The sequence below is a fragment of the Odocoileus virginianus genome, unplaced genomic scaffold (assembly GCF_023699985.2).
Source record: "Odocoileus virginianus isolate 20LAN1187 ecotype Illinois unplaced genomic scaffold, Ovbor_1.2 Unplaced_Scaffold_33, whole genome shotgun sequence".
NCBI lineage: Eukaryota > Metazoa > Chordata > Mammalia > Artiodactyla > Cervidae > Odocoileus > Odocoileus virginianus.
Window position 1 is genome coordinate 256,799 of NW_027224295.1, and position 25,883 is coordinate 282,681.

General features: G+C 39.0%; 1 long non-coding RNA gene across 1 annotated transcript in view; it reads right to left on the minus strand.

Annotated features, from left to right (window-relative positions):
* Nucleotides 1–3,807: 3,807 nt before the first annotated feature.
* The window catches only part of LOC110144988 (uncharacterized), a 28,465-nt gene continuing 6,389 nt past the window's right edge, over nt 3,808–25,883 (minus strand). The window contains exon 2 of the long non-coding RNA XR_011486186.1: nt 3,808–4,627. This is a non-coding gene — a long non-coding RNA (uncharacterized lncRNA). The remainder of the gene's footprint in view (nt 4,628–25,883) is intronic.

Consider the following 25,883-nt stretch of genomic DNA (forward strand, 5'->3'; position numbering starts at 1 on the left):
AGAATCATGGGGTGTAAAATGACAATAACAGCAACATAAAATAATTACAATGGAGACAAAAACATATTATTAATATATCCAAATAGTAACAAATTGCAACTGATTTCTCTATTTGTCTTTACAAAATAAAGCCTGCTATTTAAAACGTATCAGAGAAGAAGAATATGTAGGATACCTGGATTAAAGATTCCTAATCCTCTTTGTTTATAAAAAGAGTAATTTTTTAAATTTTTTTAAAGTTAATTTTATTGAAGTATAGCTGCTTTGGGCTTCCCTGGTGTCTCAGATTGTAAAGAACCTGCCTGCGATGTAGGACATCTGAGTTTGATCCCTGCATCAGGAAGAGGCCCCTGGAGAAGGGAATGGCTATGCACTCCTGTATTCTTGCCTGGAGAATTCCATGAACAGAGGAGCCTGAAGAGTCAGATATGACTGAGAGACTAACACTTATTATAGTTGCTTTACAATGTTGTGTTAGTTTCTACTGTATAGCAAAATGAATCAGTTATATGTATACATATATCTTCTCTTTTCTTGGATTTCTTTCCCATTTAGGTCCCCAGAGAGTACTGAGTAGAGTTCCCTAAGCTATACAGTAGGTTCTCATGATTTATCTTATGTGCTTAGTCACTCAGTCTTGTCTGACTCTGTGACTCCATGGACTGTAGCCTGCCAGGCTCCTCTGTCCATGGGGATTCTCCAGGCAAGAATACTGGAGTGGGTTGCCATGCCCTCCTCCAGGGGATCTTCCCAACCCAGGGATCAAACCCAGGTCTCCCCTGCATTGCAGGCAGATTCTTTATCATCTGAGCCACCAGGGAAGCCCTGAATACTGGAGTGGGTGGTGGTGGTGGTGCTGCTGCTAAGTCGCTTCAGTCGTGTCTGACTCTGTGCGACCCCACAGACAGCAGCCCACCAGGCTCCACCATCCCTGGGATTCTCCAGGCAAGAACACTGGAGTGGGCTGCCATTTCCTTCTCCAGTGCATGAAAGTGAAAAGTGAAAGTGAAGTCGCTCAGTCCTGTCCGACTCTTTGCGACCCCATGGACTGCAGCCTACCAGGCTCCTCCATCCACGGGATTCTCCAGGCAAGAGTGCTGGAGTGGGGTGCCATTGCCTTCTCCAGCCTATCCCTTCTACAGGGACCTTCCCAACCTAGGAATCGAACTGGGGTCTCCTGCATTGCAGGTGGATTCTTTACTGCTGAGACACCAGGGGAATATAAGGTATTAAAGTTATTTTAACAGTTTGAATCTTAGAAAAGCTTGCTCAGATGTAAAGGCAGTTCTTAACTATAAAACTCAATGTACGTTTTGCCTTATTTTCTTGGGAATATTTCTTCTGATTCAAACCTACAGTGGCTTCCTTTTATTTTTCCCATAAAATTTAAACAATTTAGTACAGCACTCAGGGACCACTGTGACTTGACTCAACACCACATCTCCAGGTTTTGCTTTTGCTCGGTGCCTTCATGAATTGGACGCTCATGTCCCATTGACCTGCTCCTCTAGGCACTTCCTGAGCTGTTTGGATTCCAAGATCTGCTTCAGCCCGTTCCCTCCCCAAGCAGGCCTCCCCTCCTCCTCCCTGCACAGGTTGCCCCTATCGGTCCATGGGTCTCTCAGCCTCTTGGCTTGGTCCCAGTCATGAGGCTCTCTCATCCCTCACCTATAGCATTAGTTTAAGGCTACAATGTATCAGGAATGTTTGTGTAGTGATAAGAGGACCAGAACCAGCAGGAGAAAACTTGGGTTTTATCCTGGTTTGAAGCATCCTGGCAAGATCATGCCAATTCTCAGGCCTGTCTGTGGATCTCATAACTGCCACTGCATTGTTTTCAGTCTGCGGTTTATTGACTAAACATTTCTGCTCTTTGTGTATAGAAATCAAGTCTCAGTTCCCAATTGCTTTGTACTTAGTAAATATTTGCTGAATCAAATAGAGCAACAGATAAGAAACAAGGAGTTTACTGATAGATCTAATGGGATAATGAGGAAAATGATGGTAAGTTTATTTATTTGACTAAATATCAATGGTAATAAATATTATCTTATTGACAGAGAGTAGGAAAGGAGTTGGTTATGGGGCTTCCTTTCCCATCCCTTCTATCTCAGTCAATAATTGTGATTTCCTTTTCTTATATCTGCAGAATAAAAACGTTTAATACTTTTTCTTTGTACAGTGAAGAAGAGATAATATATAGAAGTTCATAGCAAAAGGGCTGTAGATTAACTACAAATTCATGTTTCATTTGACAAGCTTCTGAATAAGCTCAGAAAACTTTGCTGGGTAAATACCAAGTTAGATTACTTTATTCAAAAGAAGACAGAAATATCTCAATTCCTAGACAAGAAAGTAAACCTTTAGCATTTCAACAAGTGGCATTTGGTGTTTTAGCTTGCTGCATAGCTTCATGTTGGTGAAGAATATCTATCTCTCTCAGAATAAAAATAAACTTACCTCTGTACTTCTTAGCCCATCACACCTGCTATTCAACTATGTGCTCTTTGCTTGTGGTTACCTGAAATAGTGGGGGAAAAAAAATAGAGTACAAATTAAATACAACTCAATAGCATTTTGTGAAAGGTAAATGTTAGACATTTAATTGATGACAGACACACACTTCATAAAACTATCAGCATGCAACTCCAGCTGCAAGAACTGAACAGCAATATGCCTAAGCTGGTTAGCAGCAAAAAAGTAAACCGATTACATTGACAAAAGCCACCATAAACAAAAAAAATTGTTTTTAAGAGATTAACAGTTTTGGCATTCATCCCTACCATCGAGTCTTTCATTTTCTTTGTTCCATCAAAATTTAGCTTACATTTGATGTTAACAAGAGTTGCATTACTATTATTGTTAATTTTAGTTCTGTTTATTACCTTGAGGGTTATATATTGTAAAATAATTTTGGTGCCTCTAGTTAACGTTAATTAGTTGTTTTAATAACCTATAGACCTATTTGTTATGTTTTTGTAGGTTTACTTTTTTAACTATCAGGAACTTAATAACTGAGAATATTTAACATTACTGTTGCATAGCAAAATTACAGAGTTACTACTAGTGTTACCTGTTTTAACGTTTAGTCATCCTTTGAGTCCTGCGACATATTTCGTTAACAATCATCAGCCATCAAGTCTGATAGTCTCAAAAGAAATATCAGCCCTCTAAACTGCCTTCAAGGGCGGTGATATTTAGCACTGAAAATTACAAATAAAGTTTTGAGGTTGAATAGCAACAAGTGGCCAGTGACACTGATGATTTGTTTGTCAAAACAAATTGTTGTAAACTACGCAAATGAAGACCACATATTCCTTTGAGTGAAAACAATAAAGTGAATCTACGCAATGCTTACATGTTGGATGGGATATTTAATGTGCGGGAAACTCAAAGGTTGAAGAACTAGGCATTTAGACAGTGGTAAGTGGTAATCTTACCTCTTTATACTCCATTACTCTTTCTCACGAGAGACAAGCTAATGCAAACAAGTCAACCAGAATTTGTGTTTAGCAAGATAAAGCTTAGAGGATAGTTTAAAATCCATTTATTATTCTAAATCCATATTTTTCCCATTAACATGTTATACATTAGTGTCTACTAACCATGATTCATGTAACAGTTTAGTTTGCTAACTTTTAAATTATTTAACAACCATAAGTTATTAGTACACTTTTAAAGTATTACACAAATATCTTAAAACAGGCTTGGGTTCATTTTTGTAATTTTTAAATAGAAAACATTTTAGGCATATATTAAAGAAGAAATAAAGCAGGCATTTAAAGCTAGAAAACAAGTAATTCCAAATTTAGTTTTTACAAAAGCTTTCAGCTTTATTGACAAATTATGGCAAACATATTTGACAAATTGTGGTTTCCTATTTAGAGAAGCTTACACATGGAACTTTATGTGTGTGTTTTTTTCTTTTTTAACAAATACAGGTTAAAACACTAAACAAATTCAGTTAGCTACATACATACAGTAGCTGCTTGTTTTCAACTCCATTAAAACAGCATTTAAAATTAAATTTACAAACTTAATATCAAACAGCTTCATCTAACTAACAGATATTAAAAGACAGGTTAAAACATCTTATCTACAACTTTATTATAGCTAGTTCAAATATTGTGTTACAGTCTTTTAGTAAACTTAAACAAAGTTTTTCTAATTGATTGAGACTCAAAGTCTGTTAAGAGATTCATGCTCTTTGTTAAAAAAAAAAAAAAATAGAGAGAGAGAAAGATTACACACAACAATGAAAACAACCCAGAGAGTATCATCCTACTGAATGATGGTTTATAGATGATGCTTGCCAACATCTTTTTTAGTCTGTGTTGTAAAATAATAATAATAGTGTCATTGTCATGCCAACTGTATAGGGGAAATACAAGAAATATATGGGAGCAATCATGGGCAGTTATCCCTAGAATAGGAACAAAAAAAGGACTATTACTTGTCATGTTGTTGTTTACGTGGAGACCACAGGCTATGAACTGTCTCTGAGGTGAGGTCACAGGCGAGGAGGACCCTCAGTATCTACCATAGGGGTGCTCCCTGTATCCCCCTCGGGCTGACCTTGATGGAGGTGCTTTCAGGCTGGAGTGAGTCGTGGCCCATTCTTCTGGCGCTATGAACAAGAGATAGATAGTAACATTCACTTTCCTTCACAGTTATTGAAAGCAGTTACTTAAGATGCAATAGTAGAAAAGAGAGTAAGGCATCTTAACACTGAAGGCTCTAGCCTTACTACATGTTCCACATGGTGAGATCATCCAAAAAAAGTAGATATTTTGAAATGCAACCACTTGGAAATAAGCCAGCATGGCATTTTTCAAGGCACAGAAAGTTAAGAATGTTTAAACAGAAAGTCCATATTAAAAAGAAAGAGGAGCATCAAGGTAAACCACCCCTTCCTTATTCTTTACACAGACTCCTAAAAGAAGCTGGATAGGGGAAACAGCAGTTTTTAGCCACTGATTAACATAAGAATAATCTGGGAATCTTGAAACCAAAGGAGACCCAAAATGCCTAACGTCTGTTTTCTATCTCCAAAACCAAATGATTAGAAACTCATTGAGTTGAGACCCAGGGTTTGGGAATTTTTACATGGTCCCCTAGATCAAGGGTCCCCAGCCTCTGGGCCATGGACTGGTACCTCCTGTCAGATCAGCAGTGGCATTAATTAGAAATAAAGTGCACTTGAATCATCCCAAAACCTTCCCCCACCCCGGGTCTGTGGAAAAATTGTCTTCTGTGAAACCAGTCCCCGATGCCATAAAGGTTGTGGCCACTGATCAGGGTCCAAGTTTGAGGTTCATTTGTGCTAAACTATCCAAGTTAGTGAGAGTAAGTTTCAGTAGCCAAATCAGTAAAGAAAAATCTTCTATCAGTTTTTCCAATAAACAAGTTGGAAAATAAAGCGGTATAAGTAGACTAGGACAATTCATCATTTATGTTTAATCTGACTTCCAGTAACCTCAATGTTCTGGGACAAGAAAAGCAACCAAGCTTTTGGGTATTGTGAAAAATAGTTTCTGTAAAGTCTGTGTACCTGGAAGGGAAATGTAGTGCTTTTCCAAAGGGCCAAGGTGTCTGTGGTGACTTATATGGTCCCAGAAGCTAGGCTATCTAGGCCTTTCAATCATAATTCAGTTCTTCATTAGAGAGCAGACTGGACTATGGTGGGAGGAAGTATGGGAATAAGAAGAGGGATTACTAGAAAGACATACACTGGCATCGATAGCTGATATAAAAGGTGGTGGTAATGGAAATAATTGGAAAATCACTGCAGATTGAGGGCATATACCTCTAAAAGTTCAAGTGCTCTAAAAATGTCATCAGCAAACATAGTAAGAAAAAATTTAAATTGTACTTACTATAATGCAAGGAATAATGATCTACAATATAGAAAAATGAACAAAAGTTGGGTTGATGTAGGGGAAAATAGCATTAAAGGGGTGAACATTAGGTGTCTAAGGATATCCTTCATCAGAATACCTTCATTATAAATGATATAAGATGATAAATGAAGGATTTCATCTCTTTCACTATTTATTTTTATTGTCTGAGCCAGGAGGGAAACCCTTTAAAGTACATGCTTATGTATATTTTAGCATATATTGGGACATAAAAGTGAGACCCTAAATAAATATGAGAAATGTTACTGTGGGTCAGAAAATAGATATATCTGGATCAGGGGTTGGAAAACTAAGCCCTTTGAGCCAAATTTGGCCAGATGTCTGTTTTAATAAATGCAGTTTTACTAGAATACAAGTACGCTTATTTATTAAAACATTGTATGTGGTTGCCTTTTCCCTACAAAGGAAGACTTGCGTGATTGTGACCATACTGGTGCAAAGCCTAAAGTATTTACAGTCTGGACTTTTACAGGAAAGGCTTACAGGCCACAGTCCATATCATGTTTTCTTTTTTGGTGGGGTATTGTAGATATTGGTGTTTTTCACAGCATCTCTTGAAGACAGGAATTTAAGTCTGAGCTGCGGGACTTTCTCCGGAGAAGGCAATGGCAACCCACTCCAGTACTCTTGCTTGCAAAAGCCCATGGACGGAGGAGCCTGGTGGGCTGCAGTCCATGGGGTCACTAGGAGTCAGACACGACTGAGCAACTTCATTTTCACTTTTCACTTTCACGCATTGAAGAAGGAAATGGCAACCCACTCCAGTGTTCTTGCCTGGAGAATCCCAGGGACGGGAGAGCCTGGTGGGCTGCCGTCCCTGGGGTCGCACAGACCCCATAGACACATAGACTGAAGCGACTTAGCAGCAGCAGCAGCTGGACTTTCTCAACATAGACATTTTGGAGAATAATGTGATCTGTGTACTTTATTGCAATTAAAGAAAAATTTCTTTGATGTACTGGAAGGGAAAACAGGTTAAGCCTTGTTAGCCTTATATAATGTGAATTTTATAATTTGTCTATGAATTATCAAGAATATGTCAATGTCTTCACCCTCTAGTGATAGAAGATAAAATCTACCCTGCTCTATTACTGTTTTTAACAAAGGGAATGTACCACCTTTTGCTTCATTTTATCTAAGGTGTTGAAGATCCCTGAGTTGCAATTTACGTGTTTTAGGAGCTGCGAATAATATAGGTTTCAAGTTTCCCAGGGGATGAAGTCCTGGATTCGTTCTTAGATGCTGAATGTTCCTGCAGAAACGCAAAACAACACAGTCGCAGCTGCCATATCTACTCCCAGATTTGTTAGAGCTTTTAAACTGGCATAATCTTGGGGACTTGCCACAGAGCACATGTGTTTAATAAAAACTCACTTAGTTTTATTTGACTTTATCTAAAGCTCCAGGGGGCTTCCCTGGTGGCTTAGTGATAGTCTGCCTGCCAATGCAGAATTCACCAGTTCAGTCCCTGGGTCAGGAAAGTCTCCTGAAGAAGGAATGGCAACCCACTCCGGTATTCTTGCCTGAGAAATTCCATGGACGGAGGAAGCTGGCGAGCTACATTCCATAGGGTCACAAAAGAGTCAGATATGACTTAGCAACTAAATAACAACTCTCCAGAACAGCAAACTGATGGTGGAGGTGGGGCGGCTGCGCGCCACCACGACCGGCCCCTGGGCTGTTCAAAATGCTCCGGACGCAAGTAGGCCCCCGGGGCCCATCACGGGGTCTCACCGCCGGAGGCCTCCAGCACTGAGGCGGTACGGGCACCCGCCGGGAGAACACCGGTACTGCCGCCCTGCGCCCCCCACGCGCAGCCCTCCGTGCCCAGCACCCCCCAGAACCACGGAGGGCTCTCCGCCCGGCGGGCCGCCGGCCAAGAGGCAGGGGGACTACATCCCCGCCAGACGAGGCCAGTTCGGCCCCAGCCGGGGGACGTGGGCGAGGTTGGCCCCCTGCGGGGCCGGGCAGTGCCGGCCGCGACTGAGGGCGGCGCGCCTGCTCCGTGAGGGGCGCGGGCGCTCCGGGGGCCGGGAAGACCGAGACGCGGCGGAGACGGCGGGAACACAGGCGCCGCAGACACGGGGGCGGCCCTGGGGGGCCGGCCCTGGGGGGCCGGCAGGCCCAGCCACCCTGGAGCCTCCCGCGTCCCTGGCCCGACGTCTGGGCCGGCGGGCCGCGGCCTCACCGCGTGCAGCGGAGGCGCCCAGCCCGCCCATCTCGCCCGTCCGTCCGCCGCAGAGCCGTCTTCTTCTAGCCCGACCCCAAGGCTCTAGTCCTGGGGACACTCTCTCCAGCGAGGCGACCCAGCCGAGTCCGCACACCGGCTGCGGCTGGAGGCTCCTCAAGGCTGCGGGACTGCGGAGCCCGACCTCGCTTCCCCGCCCTGGGCTCACCACTGGGCCTGCCGGGCGCGGGGCAAACGAGTGGCCCCACGTGCCCGGTGCTTGGCGGGCCCAGCGGGACCCTCCCCGAAATGACGGGGGAGGCGCGGGCCCAAGTCTGTTCTCTTCTGCTTCACCCCAAATTCAGTCTTTGAGATTTAATTTGTTGTGAGGCTACAAAGGCCATATTCCACTTCAACGTTAACAAAAAAGGCAAGCTGAAATCCTCCCCAGGCAAAGGGAGTTTTAGATTTGTCTAAGAGTCCTTACCATTAGCAGAAGAAATCAATTTCACTTAATTCAGATCTTGGGCCCATTGTTTACATCTTTTCAATAATAAAAGGTGAGGGAAATACTATTTCTATTTGTGCATATTTCTTTGGTCTGTATTTTTCTTAATATCAGAATGGTTACAGATAGTCACTCACCACAATATAATACAAGCCAGCTTCTCTCACTCAGGTTTTGGACTTTGGGTCTGGACTGGAAAGCACTGACTCAACAAATAGTTTCCTTCGTCATGAATCATACGGTGTGTCAGTGAGCCTTGTGGTGTCCGCCAATACCCTCACTGCTCACCGGAAGCTCTTGAATTAATTCAGAGATATAAGTAATTCTTAGAAATTCAGAGTGATTTCAACTTGAGTCCACCATAGAACCTTGCACATAGGGATAGACAAATTATTATAAAGTGGTAATGATGGGAATTCTCTAAAATGTGAATGTACAAAGATCCAGGTGAACTTCGAATTTGTCTGTCTTCTTGGGGTTCTTCTATTTAGCAGATAGAGTGGATTTAAAATATTTTAGTACTCCATACAAATTTCGGAGTCCTGGCCAAATATTTCAATTCCTATGAAGGATGTTATTGAAAAATCATTGCAGACAATAAAATTTAGAGAGCGTTCTTTTTACTTTTAGAAAATGATAGGGAAAGTAAAATTCTCTCAATATCAAGATCATTGTTTCCTGAGAAGCACTAGCTACTGTATGTATATGAATAGAGCAAATAAATACATTATTCCTTAGAAAAGGGAACAAACTAACTGCCAAGTTGGAAATTACTGGAGTGGTTTACTGAATTGTGGCTCTAGAAAAGCAAATGAAGACATGAGAAGTAGAGTTCAACTGACTTGATCAAATCCCTACCATTTCTGGTTGGGTTTCCCAATCCTTTTAATGTACCTTACAGTATATAATGAAAGCTGAGTGCCGAAGAATTGATGCTTTAGAACTTTAGTGTTGGAGGAGACTCTTGAGAGTCCCTTGAACTGCAAGGAGATCCCATCAGTCCATCCTAAAGGAAATTAGTCCTGAATATTCATTGGAAGTTGCCTACTTATGCTGAAGCTGAAACTCCAATACTTTGGCCACCTGATGTGAAGAAATGACTCATTTGAAAAGACTCTGATGCTGGGAAAGATTGAAAGTGGGAGGTGAAGGGGACGACCGAGGGTGAGATGGTTGGATGGCATCACCGATTCAATAGACATGAGTTTGAGTAAGCTCCGGGAGTTGGTGATGGAGAGGGAAGCCTGGTGGGCTGCAGTCCATGGGCTGCAGTCCACGGTGTTGCAAAGAGTGAGACAGGACTGAGCGACTGAACTGACTGACAATATATGATAGGAAGGAAAATAGGCAAATAAAGCATTCATTAAATAAAATTTTCTTGTTTTTCTTTCAGATCTCCTATGTGCCAGTCCTTATACTAAGCCCTGCAAAGGAAGATGGTTTAAGGAGCCTTGAGGAGATCACAGGACAAGACTAACATGAGGTGTCATAAATCACGACAGTTGTAATAGACATCTGAAGAAAGCCTGCAGAAGGGAGTTACTAACTTCCATCGTTCAATTCAACTTGGATTGAACTTTAACACTGAATCAAGTAGCTTATTTTCTGAGTAAATATATGGCGTGACTAAGAATTCAGACCCTGTTTAACCCAGAGAACTCATATTCTTTAAAATGTTTCCTGTATTAATTATTTTGTACCGAAATGGAGCAGGACTCTATAATCTTTGCCCACACCCCCAGCCTCCACCATGCCTTCTGCCTGCCTTTTGCCTGTGGAAAACTTTAGTCAAAGAATAAGTTTAATCAGAGAAGTGAGAAATGCTGAAACAAAGGAAAACAGTCAAAGGAGACTAAATAATAATAGCGTAGTCATTAAGCATAGTCAAGGACCTTTAGTTCTTTCTCAAGGGCTGTAGATAATATTCTGAGCCATATCCTGTGAGCTGTCTTATAGATACCAAAACACCAGGTGGAGAAGTTAACTACATGATGACCAGACTGTACCCAGGACTTGAGCTGCCACAATTCTGAGAACTGACTGCAAAGAAATGGAAATAAGTCCATCCCAGAACTGAAGATTAACTGTACCTAAAACAACCAAGGGTGGTGCAGATGACACCACCATTATGGCAGAGAGTGAAGAAGACCTAAAGAGCCTCTTGATGAAAGTGAAAGAGGGAAGTGAAAAAGTTGGCTTAAAGCTCAACATTCAGAAAACTAAGATCATGGCATTCGGTCCCATCACTTCATGGCAAATAGATGGGGAAACAGTGGAAACAGTGTCAGACTTTATTTTTCTGGGCTCCAAAATCACTGCAGATGGTGATTGCAGCCATGAAATTAAAAGACACTTACTCCTTGGAAGGAAAGTTATGACCAACCTAGACAGCATATTAGAAAGCAGAGACATTACTCTGCCAACAAAGGTCCATCTAGTCAAGGCTATGGTTTTTCCAGTGGTCATGTATGGATGTGCGAGCTGGACTAGAAAGAAAGCCGAGCACTGAAGAATTGATGCTTTTGAACTGTGGTGTTGGAGAACACTTGTGAGTGTCCCTTGGACTGCAAGGAGATCCAACCAGTCCACTCTAAAGGAGATCAGTCCTGGGTGTTCATTGGAAGGACTGATGCTGAAGCTGAAACTGCAATACTCTGGCCACTTGATGAGAAGAGCTGACTCATTGGAAAAGACCCTGATGCTGGGAAAGATTGAGGGCAGGAGGAGAAGGGGGCGATGGAGGATGAAATGGTTGGATGGCATCACTGACTCGATGGACATGGGTTTGGGTGAACTCTGGGAGTTGGTGATGGACAGAGAGGCCTGACGTGCTGCAGTTCATGGGGTCACAAAGAGTGAGACACGACTGAGCAACTGAACTGAACTGAAAACAACCAAAATGATGCTAGTCAGAACACTGATGACCAATTTGAAAATGACTGTTAGAGATGACTGTGCTGCTTCTGCATGTAGCACCACCCACCACCCCCACCCCCGCCATCTATAGAGGCTCCCACCCACAGCTTGTCAAGGGGGAGTCATCCTTTGCACAAATGTCTGCCACCCTCCTGCCAAGTTGCCGGCATCTGAAATAAAGCAAACTTTCCTTTCCGCCAGCCTGGCCTGTTTACTGGCTTTAGAGTGGGGAGCAGCCAAACACACGCCCCCCTCCCCAAACCTCCTTTCAATAACAGCACCACCTGATCTAGTTTGATTCTAACAGCTACAAAAAGAAAGACTTTTTTTTTTTTTTTACAATGATAGACAAGTAGTAAGGACACCGTAAATATTTATAAGGTACAAATAAAGAAATGATTTTACTAAAATGAATTTAAGAATCAATTATGCAAAATAAGTGAAATAGGACTCATTTAGAAACACATTCTTAGCAATTAGGCCACAGAGTTTTGCAGGATTTATAGGTGTATATCCCTTACATGCTAATAAGCATCATTCCAGAATATTTTACTTTGATAAAGGGATGTAAATTACTCAGTGTATCACTGATGCTGTTTGTGTCACCAATTGTCTTGCTGTGTATCTCACTGTAAGCTGAACCCAGGGGAGGAAAGGCACAAGAGGCTGGAAGAAGACTCAAAGAACTGTAGGAACTCAAGACACGTTTCTTCTCTCCTGGCTGGCACAGCAGCCGTACCACAATCCTCTCCTCTCGTGGTTGACCCAACAGACACAGCTGTGATGCAGTAGTAATGCTGCCGCTTTCTGGGTGGAGCTTACATATCACTGCAGCACAAAGTAGCTTGTGACCAAGCAAGTACCTCGTGATGTCCATTGTGCAGTGCTATAAATGATCTCAGCTGTTACATAGTCATTATTTACAAAACGTGGGGTGAGAGAGCCTGAACACACCATCTTGGCTAATTTGCTCTCTCCCCACACTCAGGTAACTCTTCTTGTGCATTAAATGTTAACTCTAGTGACTTAAAAAGCTTTTGCATCTCAAATGCTCTGCTCTCAGCAAATCAGGACTATTAAGTGGTATGTACTTCTCAATGCACTTTCATTCCCACCACAGGATTAGGTACTTTGGGGAGCAGTAAGAGTGGGAAAGAAAAATCTGGATGATTTTTAAACTTGCAAAATGATATTCTCTGATTGCTGTAGAGATACTATGAGCATTGAGGTTGTTAGGGGAGAAATGAAGCTCAGGAACAAGGTGCCAATTTATGAAAAGTATGTATTATTTACCTGGAAAGTAAAATTTTAATGTTTTTGTTCCCGGAAGTAGGTTTAACATGCCATCTTCAAAGTAAATTGATGTTAGAGAGTAGCTCAGAGAGGACATAGAGCATCATAAAGATTATCTAGGGCATAGCTTTTATGCTAACATTTTTCTAGATAACTAGTTGCTTATATTTCTGAGATATGAAAAAGAATATCCAAATTTTCTTTAATCACACTGCAACAAAAATGGACAGCTCTTGTCACTTATTTTTCACATACTGCAAACCAATTTGCAAAAATCACCTTCATGTGAGAAACCTAAATTGATCTCTATTATTACAAGTCACAAGTGTCTTTGGTTTCCCATCATAGAATCCTACAAGAGCATTACAACAGATTTCTTAAAGTTCACATTGGCACTGAGCCACTCAGTTTGTTGTACTCAGATTTCTCATTTCTTAGAGGAATATCATTCTATTTAAAAGCATCTTTCAAATATTTAAGAACATGTCACTTAATGGCTATTTATTCCCAAAGAGAATATGTTAAGTTAGATGCTTTTTAGTGGTTGTAAAACTCTATAATAATAATGCAAATTTTCATTATTTAATTGTAAAATACCTATCCTACTAAAAAAATGAAGATACACCTACTAGGGGTCATGTATAGTGCTAGGCATTTTATGCATTTTATTAGCAAATGCAATTTTCTTGCAAGATAGGTGCTAGTGTTGTCTTCCTTTAAGATGAGAAAGCAATAACTCAGAAAGTTTAGTAGCTTTCCTAACATGTATTTGGAATTCCTTGCTAAAATTTGGGACTTTATCTTAAATGTGCTACAAGAGTACAGAACATATATATTTATAATTGTCTCACCATCTTTCCACCTGGTGGGTCAGACGGTAGAGCATCTACCTGCAATGTGGGAGAGCCGGGTTCGATCCCTAGATCAGGAAGATCCCCTGGAGAAGGAAATGGCAACCCACTCCAGTACTCTTGCCTAGAAAATTCCACAGATGGAGGAGCCTGGTGGGCTAAAGTCCATGGGGTCTCAAAGAGTCGAACATGACTGAGCGACCTCACTTTCTTTTATCTGAAGGAAGACCCTGGATTCCATTCTCTTTTTACTTTTCTTTGCTTGGCTAGCAAATAAGACAATTTATTTTACTCCTCTCTGATTGTATAACAATTGAGTCCAACAGCAAATGATTGATTAGCTAAATGTGTGAGAATGCAGCTTTAATTTTGTTAACAAAAATGTGGGCTGCTTGAAGTGAATTTGCTGAGGGGAAAATCTAGGTGTATATTTATCCAAAGTGAAAGTCATTTTTAGCTGATCTGCTCTGAACTTTTTATAATATTAATGAAATATTAGAACCTAACAGTTCAACCATTTTATTCACATAATTTGTATTGTCACTATATGTAATTGCAGAGTTTATTGTTTTAAGACACAGAGGGTAAAATGGAAGAGTAATGAGGGGGAAATATGACTGACCAACATCTCTTTTCAGAGATGAACATAATGAGTTATGTTCTAAGAAATGTCAACTACAAATTGACACTTGCCCTCTACCACTACAAGGATTAAACCATGTACGGCTGCAGCTGATGATTTTCAACACCCCCTGAAAGAAGTGCGGATGGAGAGCAGAAATGAGGCATTCTCTGGGCAAAAACTAGAAGAACGGGTCTTTAGATATCTAGGTATTTTCAGGAACCAATTTTATGAGCTCGATTCTTCTACATTTTCATGCCTAGAAAAGCACCAACATTCTTAATAGTGATGACTACTTCTTGTGACTGGCACAAGCCCTCAGCAAAAGATATGTGCTTGATTGCCTGTACTCCCGTCTTCACCAAAATTACATATATACTGATCTTCCCACCTTACCTCTTTGGAATTAGAAACAGGTAACACTTGGGATAATCCATTTAGAGAATAATGAAGCTATTCCATTCCAAACTCTAGAGTTTTAAGACACATATGATAGGTACTTGGTAATTGTTTATTGAATAAACTATTAGATTTAAATATTTTGCATCTTCATTATGTACCCAAAAAGAAGCCACAGGCCTCCCTCAGATGTATCCTTGAGCTTGAATGAAAGTCCTATGAGTCCTAACCCATGGACAGAGGAGACTGGCAGGTTCCTCTGTCCACGGGGATCACAAGAGTTGGATATGACTTAGCAACTAAGCAATAACAACCTATTAGTCCTATAGCCAGGCCTGCATTTGGGTTCTAGTTCTGCCTCTTTCTTGTGGAAAGGCATCTTTGACAAGTCAGCAAGTCTTTTCATCTACACATTGATGGTGTATTTTAATTGTCACAAACCACTGTGAGCTTCTGACATGCATATCTAAATGCCTGTGGGACATCTCCTCAAGTGTCAGTTTTTTTTTTTTTTTAAACTCTTTCTTCATGTTACTTAATGCTGTAAGTTTCATATTTCAATGAATAGCACTATTAACAACAACTTACCTAGTTGCATATCAAAAACCCTCAGCATCCTCTGAAGTTTTCTCAGTAGATATAAGCAATCATCAGGGTTTGTCTTTTCTCAACCATTTAGCTCATCTGTTTCTTTCTATTCTTACTAATACTATCCATGCCAAGCCATTATCATCTTTGCCCTGAGTACATACACAACTACCTTGTTATTGTTTTGTTTTTCCTTTAAGCACCTACACATGTATACGTAAGTATACATGTATATGCCATAATTATGTATTTTTTATTATACATATGCACACACATTGTACATGTACACATATATGTATTATATATATAGTAGAGTGTATATGTGTATATATATATATATGTATATATATATATATTCTCTACTGTTGTGTGTGTATATACATTATTATTCTCCATCTTCTTGAGAGAAGGACTTGTCCAAGTACAATTAGTTATGCCTGTTCAGTTGCTCTTGTAGCACACTTAAGATAAAGTCCCAAATTTTTAGCAAGGAATTCCATGCAGGGCCACACATGGTCTGACTCTTGGCTCGATTTTAGAAAATTAGAGTTGATGACTTTGGTGATCATGTAAAGAATGTAAGTATTCTATATTGCTCATTGAAAAAAAAGTTCTGTGGTTTCAAAATACAAGTAATTTTATTGATAAAGGTAAGACATTAAAAATGGAAAGTCATTTGATTATTGCATGGAAATGGACCAATCTGGGAAAAGAATCAGTAGAACAAATTAGTTTAAGATTTCAAGTACAAAAGACCCCAATTTAGATACCTATTAAATATTGGCAAATGAAAGATTTCCCTTTGTTTAATATATTGAGAAAAACCTTACATCCTCCCTAACAATGAGTAAATGTTATAGTGCATTTTTTGATCACTTACTATTTTGGTTCATATTAAGAATGATGATTTCTGGTAAAGCTCCCACAAGTTGGAGATAGGTTGGGTCTTTGGGAATTTTGAAGGGCTTCTCTTGGCTATTGAGTTTGTTGTTATTCAGTCACTAAGTCGTGTCCAACTCTTTGTGACCTCATGAACTGCAGCACACCAGGCTTCTCTGTCCATCACTATCTCCCCGAGTTTGCTCAAACTCATGTCCATTGAGTCAGTAATGGCAAGAACTTATCATGAATACTGATATTTTCCTCAAACAGTGAGACCCATTTAAGTCTTTGAAGAAGTTCTTAGGTGAAGTCCCTAATGATTAGTATAACATCCCTCTACCTTCGTGGTGGTGTTATTTATTTTTATTTTATTTTTTAATTTATTGATTAAAAAAAAACCAATTTATATTATAGTTGATTTATGATGTTGTTAGTTTCAGGTGTACAGCAAAGTGATTCATGTATCGATTCTTTTCAAATTATTTTACCATTTATATTGTTACATAATACTGAGTGGAGTTTCCTATGTTATACAGTAGGTTCTTGCTGGTTATCCATTTTAAACAGAGCAGTGTGTACATGTCAACCCCAAACTCCCTAAATATCCTTAACCCCCCCCACACCCATTCCACTTGGTAACCATAAGTTACATAAGTTCTCTAAGTCAGTGAGTCTGTTTCTGTTCTGTATTATTTTTTAAAAGATTCTGCATATAAGTGATATCAGACTACTTCTCTTCCTCTGTCTGACTTATTTCACTCTATGACAAATCTTTAGGTCCATCCATGTTGCTGCAAATGGTATTATTTCGTTGCCTTTAATGGCTAAGTAATATTCCATTGCATGTATGTATGTATATGTATATTCACATCTTTATTCGTCTTTATGTCGATGGACATTTAAATTGCTGCCATACCTTGCCTATTGTAAGCAGTGTGCTGTAATAAGCATCGGGGTGGGTGTATCCTTTCAGACTATGCTTTTCATCAGATACATGCCAAGGAGTGGATTTGCAGGGTTATGTGATCGCTCTGGGTCTTCCCTGGTAGCTCAGTTGGTAAAGAATCCCTCTGCAATGCAGGAGATCCCGATTTGATTCCTGGGTCAAGAAGATCTCCTGGAGAAGGGTTAGGTTACCTGCTCCAGTATTCTTGGGCTTCCCTGGTGGCTCAGATGGTAAAGAATCTGCCTGCATGTGGGAGACCTGGGTTTGATTCCTGGGTTGGGAAGATCCCCTGGAAAGGGCATGGCAACCATCTCCAGTATCTTGCATGGAGAAACCCATGGAAAGAAGAGCCTGGAGAATTACAGTCCATGGGGTCACAAAGAGTTGGACACAACTGAGTGACTAAGCACAGTCCAGCACATGGTAGCTCTATTTTTATTTCTTAAGGAGCCTCCACACTGTTTTCCATAGTGGCCAACCCAATTTATATTCCCATGAGCAGTGTAGGAGGGTTTCCTTTCCTCCACACCCTGTCCAGCATTTATTGTTTGTGGATTTTTTGATGATAGCCATTCTGACAGGTGTGAGGTGATATCTCATTGTAGTTTTGATTTGCATTTCTCTAATAATTAGTGATGTTGAACATCTTTTCATGTGCCTCTTGGCCATCTGTATGTCTTCTTTGGAGAAATGTCTATTTAGATCTTCTGCCCCTTCTTTGATTGGGTTGTTTTGATGATGTTAAGTCTCATGAGCTGCTTGTGAATGTTAGAAACTAATTCCTTGTTGGTCATAATGCTTGCAAATATTTTCTCCCATTCTGTGGGCTGTCTTTTTTGGTTTGTTTATGGATTCCTCTGCTGTACTAAAGCTTTTGTGTTTAATTAAGTCCTATTTGTTTTGCTTTTATTTCTATTACTCTGGGAGATGAATCTTTATCTTGATCCTGTGACTCATGTCAGAGACTGTTCTGCCTATATTTTCATCCTAAGAGTTTTACTATGTCCAGTTTCATATTAGATCTTTAATCCATTTTGAGTTTACTTTTGTGTATGGTGTTAAAGAATGATATAATTTCATTTTTTATCATGTAGTTGTCCAGTTTTCTCAGCACCATTTATTGAAGAGAATGTCCGTTTTCCATTTTATAGTCTTGGCTTCATCATCATAGATTCTTTGACCATAGGTGCATGGGATTATTTCTGAGCTTCTTCTGTACTATTCATCTATATTTCCATTTTTGTGCCAGTACTGTACTGTTTTGATGACTATAGCATTATAGTATAGTCTGAAGTCAGGGAGTCTGATTCCTTCAGCTCCGTTTTCCTTTTTCAAGATTTCTTTGGGTATTTGGGGTTTCTTCTGTCTCCATACACATTAAATTTTGTCTCTAGCTCTGTGAAAAATGGCATTGGCAATTTGATTGGGATTCCATTGCATCTCTAGATTGCCTTGGGTAGTATAGTCATTTTGACAATACTAATCCTTTCAATCCAAGAACATGGTATATCTTTCCATTTGTTTATGTAATATTTAATTTCTTTCATCAACATACTGTTGTTTCAGAGTACAGATCTTTTGTCTCTTTAGGCATGCTTATTCCTAAATATGCAATTATTTAGAAATGGCAGATTTAAAAAGGCAGAGGAACCAGAGATCAAACTGCCAATATCTGTTGGATCATAGAAAAGCTCAAGAGTCCCAGAAAAACATCTACTTCTGCTTTATTGTATATGCCAAAGCCTTTGTGTGGACACAACAAACTCTGGAAGATTCTTAAAGAAATGGGAATACCAGACCACCTTACCTGCCCCCTGAGAAATCTGTATGCAGGTTAAGAAGCAACAGTTAGAACTGGACATGGAACAACAGACTGGTTCCAAATTGGAAAAGAAGTACATCAAGGTGGTATACTGTCACCCTGATTATTTAACTTATATGCAGAGCACATAATGTGAAATGTTGGGCTGGAAGAAGCACAGGCTGGAATGAAGATTGGAGGGGAAAATATCAATAACCTCAGATATGCCAATGACACCACCCTTATGGCAGAAAGCAAAGAGAAACTGGAGAGCCTCTTGATGAAAGTGAAAGAGGAGAGTGAAAAAGCTGGCTTAAACTCAACATTCAAAAAATGAAGATCATGGCATCTGGTCCCATCACTTCATGGCAAATAAATGGGGAAACAATAGAAAACAGTGACAGACTTTATTTTCTTGGGCTCCAAAATCACTGCAGATGGTGACTGCAGCCATGAAATTAAAAGATGCTTGTTCCTTGGAAGAAAAGCTATGAGCAACCTAGACAGCATATTAAAAGTAGGGCCATTACTTTGCAAACAGAGATCTGTCTAGTCAAAGCTGTGATTTTCCCAGTAGTCATGTATGGATGTGAGAGTTGGACAATAAAGGAAGTTGAGCACCAAAGAATTGATGCTTTTGAATGTGGTGTTGGAGAAGACTCTTGAGAGTCCCTTGGACTGCAAGGACATCAAACCAGTCAATCCTAAAGGAAATCAGTCCTGAATATTCATTGGAAGGACTGATGCTGAAGCTCCAATACTTTGACCACCTGATGTGAAGAACTGACTTATTGGAAAAGACCCTGATCTGGGAAAGATTGAAGGAGGGAGGAGAAGGGGACAACAGAGGATGAGATGGTTGGATGGCATCACTGACTCAATGGACATGAGTTTGAGCAAGCTTTGGAGTTGGTGATGGACAGGGAAGCCTGGTGTGCTGCATGCAGTCCATGGGGTTGCAAAGAGCTTTACATGACTGAGTGATTGAATTGAGCTGATTTCTAGGTATTTTATTTTATTTTGATGAAAAGGTAAATGGGATTGTTTCTTGAATTTCTCTTCCTTATCTTTCATTGTTAGTGTGTTAAAAATGCAATAGTTTTTTTTTTTTTTGGTATTAAATTTGTACCCTTCAAAGTTACCAAATACACTGATGAGGTCTAATAGTTATTGATAGCTCCTTTAGGATTCTTTTATGTATAGTATCATGTCATCTGGAAACAGTGACATATAGTTCTTTTCATATTTGGGTTCTTTTTATCTATTTATTTATTTTCTTCTTTGATTGCCATGGCTAGGGCTTCCAAAACTATGTTGAATAAAAGTTATGAGAGTAAGCATCTGGTCTTCTTCCTGACCTTAGAGGAAATGCTTTTTGCTTTTCCAAATTGAGAGTAATGTTTGCTGTAGCTTTGTCTCTATGACCTTTATTATTTTAACGTAGGTTCCTTCTATGTCTACTTTCTGGAGAGTTTTTAATCATACATGGGTGTTGAAATTTGTCCAAAGATTTATCTGCATCTCTTGGCATAATCATATGGTTTTTATTCTTTAAATTGTTGGTGTGGTGTATCACATGGATTGATTTTTGTGAATACTGAAAAATTATTCACCCCAGACCTCATCATGGTGTATGATCCTTTTAATATATTGTTGGATTCAGTTTGCTAGTATTTTGTTGAGGGTTGTCCTATCTAGTTCATCAATGATATTAGTCTATATTTTCTTTTGTTGTGTACCTTTTTCTGATTTTGGTATCAGGGTAATGGTGGTCTTTTAGAATGAGTTTAAGGGTTTTCCTTCCTCTGAGTTTTTTGTTTGTTTGTTTGTTAATAGTTTCAGAAGGATAGATGTTAGCTCTTCCCAAAATGTTTGATTGAATTTGGCTGTGAGGTCATCTGATTCTGGACTTTTTTTTCGTTGAGAATTTTAAAAATAAAATGTATATTTCAGTACTTGTGGTTAGTCTCTTTATATTTTCTATTTCTTTCCATTTCGATCTTGGGTAATTGTAGCTTTCTAAGAGTTTGCTCATTTCTCCCAAGTTGTTCATTTTATTTACATACAGTTGCTTGAAGTAATCTCTTATAGTCCCCTGTATTTGTGTGATGTCTGTTGTAATTTTTCCTTTCTAATTTTATTGAATTGAGTTCTCTCCCTTTTTTATGAGTCTAGCTAAAAGTTTAACAATATTTTTTATCTTTTCAAAGAACCAGATTTTCTTTTCATTGATCTTTGCTATTGTTTTCTTCATATTTATTTAGTTTAATTCTACTTTGATTTTTATGATTCTTTTTTCTTTTACTAGCTTTAGGTTTTGTTCTTTCTCTTTCTCTTTTAGGTGCAAGGTTAGATTTTGTTTGGTTTCCTGAGGTAAGATTGTATTGCTATTATAATAGCTTCCCTCTTAGAACTGTTGATTTTTGCATCCCATAGGCTCATTGTGTTTTTTGTTTTCATATTTCTCTAGGTATTTTTTTATTTCTCTTTGACTTCTTCAGTGATCCATTGGTTGTTTAATAGCATATTATTTAGCCTTCAGCTTTTTTGTGTTTTATGCATTTTTTTTTTCCTTGAACTTTATTTGTGGTGGTTGGAATTACTGTGGTTGGAAAAGCATTGTGGTGTTTTATAGGATTTCAATTTTCTTAAATTTACTGAGGCTCATTTTGTGGCCCAGCATGTGATCACTACTGGAGAATGTCCCATGTGCACAGGAGAAAAATATGTATTCTGCTGCTTTTGGGTGGAATACTATATAAATATCAGTTAAGTCCATCTGTTGCAATGTTGTCATTTAACCCTATGTTTCCTTATTAATTTTCTATCTGGATGTCCTGTTCATTGATATAAGTGGGGTGTCAATGTCTCCCATTGGGCAAACTCTGGGAGATAGCGAGGAGTGCTGCAGTCCCTGGGGTCACAAAGAGTTGGACATGACTTAGAACCTGGACAACAAATGTCTCCCACTATTACTGTGTTACTGTCAATTGCTCATTATATGGCTTTTAGTATTTGCCTTATGTATTGAGGTTCTTTGTTGGATGCATATATATTTGCAATTGATATATCTTCTTTTAGGATCCCTTGATCATTATGTAATGTCCTTCTGTTTATCTTAGAGCAGTCTTCATTTTAAAGTCTATTTTATCTATTATGGGTATTGCTACTCCAACTTTCCTTAGATTTCTATTTACATGGAATATCTTTTCGCATCCCCTTACTTTCTGTCTGTATGTATCCCTAGGTCTGAAGTGCGTCTTCTGTATACAGCATATATACAGGTCTTGTTTTAGTATCCATTCAGCCAGTCTTTGTCTTTTGGTTGGAGAATTTAATCCATTTAATTTTAAAATAATTATCAACATAGATATCCTATATGCATTTTCTTAATTGTTTTGGGTTTGCTTCCATAGGTCATTTTTTCTTTTTCTTCTTTTCTTGTCCTCTTCTCTTGTGGTGTGATGCCATCTTTAGTGTTGTGTTTGGGTTGCTTTTTCTTTCTTTTTTCTTCTTTTGTTTGTATCCACTGCAGTTTTGGGGTTTGCTGTTCTCATGAGATTTTATATAGCAGTTTAACTATGTACAAAGTCATTTTAATTTGCTGTTGTCTTTTCTACCTAGAGAATCTCCTTTAGCATTTATTGCAAAGCTGGTCTAGTGGTGCCGAATTATTTTACCTTATGTTTATCTGTGAAGCTTTTGATTTCTCTGTCAGTTCTAAATGAGAGCCTTGCTGGGTAGAATATTCTTGGTTGTATGTTTTTCCCTTTATCATATTGACCATATCTGTCACTCCCTTCTGATCTGCAGGATTCCTGCTGTGAAATTAGCTGATAATCTCATGGGAGTTCCTTTGTATAATACTTGTTGCTTTTAATACTTTTTATTTGAATTTTATTTTTGTCAATTTGATTACTTTTGTTTTGGCATGTTCCTTCTTGAGTTTATCCTGCCTGGTTTTCTCTATGCTTCCTGGGTGTAGGTGACAGTTTCCTTTTCCATGTTAGGGAAGTTTTCAGCAATTATCTCTTCAAATATTTTCCCGGGTCCTTTCTTTCTTCTCCTTCTGAGACCCCTATAATGTGTATGTTGGTATGTTTAATGTTGTCCCAGAGGTTTCTTAGACTGCCTTCATTCCTTTTAAATTTTTTTCCTTTATTCTGTTTTGCAGCAGTGATTTCCACCATTCTGTCTTCAAAATCACTTATCTGCTCTTCTTCGTCTGTTATTCTTCTTTCATTACTTCTATTGTATTTTTCAATTCAATTACTATATTGTTCATCTCTATTTGCTTTTTAGTTCCCCTATGTGTTTGTCAAACATTTATTGCATCTTCTCAATGCTTGCCTGCATTCTTTTTCCAAGATTCTGTATCATTTTCATTATCATTATTATACAGTTTTTGGAGGGTTGCCTATCTCAACTTCATTTACTTGTTTTTCTAGGGTTTCATCATGTTTCTTCATCTTGGACATATTCCTCTACCATTTCATTTTATCTACTTTCTGTGATTGTGGTCAATTCTAAAGGCTGAAGGGTTGGTGGATGAGGCTATAAAAGAGGCTTCTGTAAGTTTCCTGATGGTGGTTGTGGTTCAGTCACTCAGTCGTACCCAACTCTTTGTGAACCCATGGTCTGCACCGTGCCAGGCCTCCTCTCCTGCCTTCACCATCCCCCAGAGCTTGCTCAAACTCATGTCAATTGATTCAGTGATGCCATTCAACCATCTCATCCTTGATTGTCCCCTTCTCCTCCTGCCTTCAATCTTTCCCAGTATCAGGGTCTTTTCCAATGAGTCAGTTCTTCACATCAGGTGGCCAAAGTATTGGAGTTTCAGCATCAGTCCTTCCAATGAATATTCAGGATTGATTTCCTTTCTAATTGATTGGTTTGATCGTCTTGCAGTTCAAGGGACTCTCAACAGTCTTCAACACCACAGTTCAAAAGCACCAATTCTTCAGTGCTCAGCTTTCTTTATGGTCCAGCTCTCACATCCATACATGACTACTGGAAAAACTATAGCCTTGATTGCCTTTTGATATGCTGCCTAGGTTGGTCATAGCTATTCTCCCAAGGAACAAGCGTCTTTCAAATTCATGACTGTAGTCACCATCTGCCGTGATTTTGGAGTCCAAGAAAATAAAATTTGTCACCATTGTTTCCCCATCTATTTGCCATGAAGTGACGGGACCAAATGCCATGATCTTCATGCTATGAATGCTGAGTGTTAAGCCAGCTTTTTCACTCTCTAACTTTCATCAAGAGGCTCTCCAGTTCCTCTTTGCTTTCTGCCATAATGGTGTCATCTGCATATCTGAGGTTAGTGATATTTTCCACAGAAATCTTGATTCCAGTTTATACTTCATCCATCCTGGCATTTCATATGATGTGCTCTGCATATATGTTAAATAAGTATGGTTACAGTGTACAGCCTTGATGTATTCCTTTCCCAATTTGGAACCAGTCTGTTGTTCCATGTCTGGTTCTAACTGTTGCTTCTTGACCTGCATGCAGGTTTCTCAGGAGGCAGGTAAGGTGGTCTGATATTCCCATCTCTTTAAGAATTTTCCACAGTTTATTGTGATCTACAGAGTCTTAAGAAGCTAGCATAGTCAGTAAAGCAGAATTAGATGTTTTTATAGAATTCTCTTGCTTTTTCTTTGATTCAGTGGATCTTGGGAACTTGATCTCAGTTCCTGTGCCTTTGCTAAATCCAGTTTGAACATCTGGAGGTTCTCAGTTTATGTACTGTTGAAGCCTCACTTGGAGAATTTTGAGCATTACTTTGCTATAGGTGGACTTTTGACTGAGTGAATTTTAGATGAAATTAACTTTTAATTTAAATGTTTAAACATACTTCTTCAAAAATGGGCTAAATTTGCTCAAAAGGGGACTAAATTTGATTTTTAATTTTTAAATGAATTTTAAAATGCCCGGTTCCATAACACAATGTTTACTTGCACAGTGTTCTAAAAGTAGTCTGTATATAACTTGTATTACCTTCAAGAATGTGTATGGCTGACACAGTTTTGACCCTTCATATTAAGACTGTTAGTCACATCAGAATGCTCCCATAAATCCACCTAAAACTTACTATCAACCTTAACATCCAGGAAGACCACCTGGCAAACTTTTAACCAAGGACCATTTCTCAAAATATTTTGATAGAGCTCTACTGGGATGGTAACTGGACACTGGCATTTTTTTTTTCAAACTTCACCAGCTGATTCTAAAATGTAAAATTAAGGTTAAGAATCTCTGATCTAAAATACTGAAACACATGTTCCAGTGTTTCTAAAACTGTTGAATTCAGGAGTTCAGGATTCAAAACTAAATTGAAACCACTGTAAGCACATCTAACTTAAAATGAGCAATGCAAGCCGTGCAAGCCATGCTCATTTTGGCTGTTTCTTCCTAGGCAACATAGTCTGCATTTATTATTAAGAACAGTTGGATTAGATATCCATTTCATTGCAACCTCTGAAATAGTAAGTGACAGAAAACTAGCTTCTCCTTAAATTCCCTGGTGGCTCAGATGGTAAAGGATCCACCTATAATGCAGGAGACCCGGGTTCAATCCCTGGGTCGGGAAGATCCCCTGGAGAAGGGAAGCGCTACTCACTCTGGTATTCTTGCCTAGAGAATTCTGTGGACAGAGGAGTCCGGTGGGTTACAGCCTATGGGGTTGCAAAGGTCAAACACAACTGAGCAACTAATACTTAATTTTACAACTGGATTTTAAAAATACTTTAGAAGCACAATTTCTTTAGTTCTTTAGTTGAAAATAAAGTTTAATAATCTCTATTAAAAGTAAAATTGGATAAATCACAGTGACATTTTTCTCAATATTTCTCAATACCAACATCAATATTAATAAATCCTACAATACTTTGTATACATTACTTTTAAAAATTACTGATACATTCTTGCTTATATTAAGAAAACTCATCTTTATTTGCAGAATCAGTTTTCTCAAGTTTCTATTTTTA